The 2,500-nt window shown below is 37.7% G+C and overlaps 1 protein-coding gene across 4 annotated transcripts in view; it reads left to right on the top strand.

Moving 5' to 3' along the window:
• LOC137991966 (von Willebrand factor D and EGF domain-containing protein-like) overlaps positions 1-2,500 on the top strand; it is a 109,958-nt gene that overhangs the window by 57,023 nt on the left and 50,435 nt on the right. The gene's annotated exons all lie outside the window — the stretch shown is intronic.

The following is a 2,500-nucleotide window of genomic DNA, read 5'->3' as shown; positions in this document are numbered from 1 at the left end:
AGAATATAATATGAAATTACAATATTTTAACGTTCTGATTGCGATAGAAAACAGTCTTTAATGCGCTTTTCTCTGATTTCCCAACAAGAACCGGACCCATTTTCAAGCTCAAACACTGCTCAGGTTAACAGAACAAACATACAGGTTACTACTAATGACTAAATTAAAAGTTAGTTTTTTTCCTTTTAGAGGTATCGATGACAATCGTTCCTTTTTTAAAAAAGTACGTTAGCTTAAAAATTTTGTGTCACAATCTTGCTGCGATTCCACAAAACATGTAGTATATTACGTTGTTGATAAGAACAGGGATTCAATATAATTACAGAATCTTGGTATACTCGACTTTACTACAAGAAGGTGATTTTAAACTGGATTAGTAACATCTATAAAATATAGCATAGCAGTGGATATTGCCTCTCTAAATGCTCGTGAGATCACAATAGCTATGAATACAACGAACAAAAACATACAAGAGTGATTTTCTTTTTATTCTGTTGTTATTGTTTGTTTACAATTCTCGAGCGCGTGAGCGTTTCATCTCCACAGCCTTTCCAAAACATCAAAGGCCGTTTGATTCATGGTTTGCCTCTACCAATCGGTTAAATTGCATTGTTTACGTTACAAAATATATCTAGAAACCCTCACCAGTCCAGATTTCTGACACGAAAATTTTCATCGTCGCGTTGACGCTCCCCTACTAATTCTCCTTCTTCCACATTTTCTTCGCTGGAAGAAAACTCTGGTTCGAACATCTTAATCCGCTGGCCGTTTAAGCTCCCGCGATGAAAAGGCAACATGGCGGGTGCAGTCCGAAGCTTTGGACCGATTTTTTCATAAAATCATTCATCGTCGATATAAATTATCCCTGTAAAATTAATCCATCCAATGTCAACATCAATACAAAAAATAGTTAAAATTAGCCTTGAGTTCCCCTTTAAGAAAAAAAAACTAAATATTTTTAAATACCGTCGCAGAAACTTGTAAAAAAATTGTTTACTGGATTTGATTGGAATCGATGCCGTTAACAACATCTTTAAATGTGAACAAATACTCTACGATCGGTCCTAAGGACTTTGAACTTCGGCCTGCGGAATTGAACTGGATATGAATCAGATAATGCGGCGGCCTATACATAAATCAAAGTAAACAGCAAAACAACGATAGCAAGCACGTGCTGACCAAGATATTGTAACACACAAAAAAAAACACTGAAAATGCTGTAGACTTCAAAGTAAATCGGCTAAAAGTCTTTAAAACAAAGTGCAGGCTACCCATAGTCTCAAAATGCGACTAATATAGATTACTTCATGTTGGTGAGTGCGTATGACTTTTATTCACGAGTTGTGAAGGATAGCTTAAACGAACGAGTGAGCGAAGCGTACAAACGAGCCAACCATAACTTCATTTGTTTATTACATAAGTACAGAGATCATAAAGTTAACCAGGTAAGTGTTAATTAATTGAGAGGCTATCAAACCACTGATCGTGAACAAAAGCCCCAAACAAATAGGAAAATATTTTTGAAATAAAAGAGATCTTTACCTTCCATACCTCGCTTGAACACTTTTAAAACTTTTAAAGATTTTCTGAAGTATTTTGAAGACAAAACTAAGCAATAAAAGAACAAAATCTTCGAAAACCGCACACCAGTCGGCTGCCATGTTTACAAATTTTACTCCCGCCGTCGGTGCACAGGGCCACCTGTGTCAAAAGTCAACATAATACTAGCCAATCAAGAGGCTGATGCAACAATTTTTCACTAGTGAAAAAAGTCGTACGACCAATTAAAAGGCCGATACGACAACTTTTAACTAGTGAAAACATCGTATGTAGTTGTTATTTCACCACGGAAATGTACGTTAATCTCTATACTATTATAATGATAAGTGTTTTGAAGATGTAAAGCGCCTGTGGGAAGGACGAGAAACTAGTTGCTTGGCAACGGGCGAATTAGTAACTGAAAACTCAGAGCCCTGGGGGGGCGTTTCTCAAAAGTCCCGAGAACTTTTCCGGCGTTTTCCGTTGACATAAAACGCTTTGTATCTTCAAAAGGAAAACGTTTCAAGTCATAAAAGTTTGCAGTTGTTTTGCTTTCTAAGGTCTTGAAAACATGTCCAAAAATCGATATTTCATAATAAGGAGACCTTAGTTTCACGAATGGCTTTTCGGATCTTTTGAGAAACGGGCCCCAGGGCAGCATTCGAACATACGACCTCAGTCCGTAAACAGCGGTCGGCTTCTCCACCCGTAGACCTACAAGAACTCGTGAGCAGCTCTTCATCTTTAAACACCTACAGTTGAATTCAAAACTTTGAGGCGCATGACTTTGTAGAGCAAAACAGCGGGACACATTGTCCATTCAGGACCTAGATTTCCCGATTCTTGCCAAGGACTCTGATTTTTCATTTGTCCTTTCGACGGTCACTAAGCAACTAGTATCTCAGTTCTAATTTAGTTCACCAACGCCTGTGCACCCATCTGATTATTTGAATACCAAATC

This window comes from Montipora foliosa, chromosome 2 (assembly GCF_036669935.1).
Source record: "Montipora foliosa isolate CH-2021 chromosome 2, ASM3666993v2, whole genome shotgun sequence".
NCBI classification, from domain to species: Eukaryota; Metazoa; Cnidaria; class Anthozoa; order Scleractinia; family Acroporidae; genus Montipora; species Montipora foliosa.
The sequence above is the reverse complement of the archived record's forward strand: the minus strand, read 5'-3'. Positions and strand labels throughout refer to the sequence as shown.